At 41.8% G+C, this 958-nt stretch overlaps 1 protein-coding gene across 1 annotated transcript in view; it reads right to left on the bottom strand.

The window, feature by feature from the left end:
• The window catches only part of LOC119594255 (protein lava lamp-like), a gene marked incomplete at its 3' end in the record, with an annotated part of 60,861 nt that overhangs the window by 13,174 nt on the left and 46,729 nt on the right, over positions 1 to 958 (bottom strand).

Here is a 958-nt window from a genome sequence, read left to right on the forward strand (position 1 = left end):
CTTACAAAAATATTATTTCCCAAAGAAACAAAGAAAAAAAGATTGAAAAGATAGTTTGTAAAGACGATCACTGCAGAGTTCTGTCGTCTAAACCTTTGTCTTACCCCGACTATGCCCTTGTATATGGGCCTATAAAGGGACCTCTCACCCCTCTTTTTTACGCAAAAAACTCGTCTCGCCAGCCAATATTCACGATCAAAAAACATATTTCAAAATACCTTACACACTATGCCCACTACTTTTACAACAGACCACCTTGCTAGCATCTAGAAAACGAAAAAAAAAGAACAAGAGGAAAATACAAGTGTAAATAGATATAAACATTTCCTAAGGCAGAAGGAAGAAAATTCACTTGGAAATCTACAGGAAAAATGTCCAATTTACTTTTCAAATTATTGTGTCTTTTTTCTTAGTCCGAGTGCAAGCGATGTGTTACGCGAACGGAAGATAGCTACACTGCTTTAATGCATGCAGGAGGAAATTGAAAGTCCAATAATCAACGTGAAACTACTCACTGCGTATGTAAATGCTCATGCAAATTTGATCATCATCTCCGTCCGTGGTATGCCTTGTACGTAATCGGAAATCTACATAAACAATGTTACTTTTGACAACATTAAGCGATAGTCTGTGAGTGCGTTTGTCGTGTTCGTCTGAAAAGCATGTATTTGTCCACGTGCATACTAAGGTGCGTGCTCGTGCAGTCCCGTTGCATATCCGTCTTCCGTACAAGTTGCAGGTATAAGCTCAAGCTGAATTCACTCCAGGCAGTCAGGCGGTTTGCCATGCATAAGACAGGCAGTCAGGCAGTGCTGCCATGCCTAAGGCAGGCATACAATTAGGCAATATTGCCAAGCCTACATCAGGCATGCAGTCATGCAGTGTTGCCACGCCCAGGACAGTCAGGCAGTCTCGTCATGCACAACAAAGGCTTATTGCCTGCCCTCGAACCTTTAGG

The sequence above is a fragment of the Penaeus monodon genome, chromosome 33, assembly GCF_015228065.2.
Source record: "Penaeus monodon isolate SGIC_2016 chromosome 33, NSTDA_Pmon_1, whole genome shotgun sequence".
Classification (NCBI taxonomy): Eukaryota; Metazoa; Arthropoda; class Malacostraca; order Decapoda; family Penaeidae; genus Penaeus; species Penaeus monodon.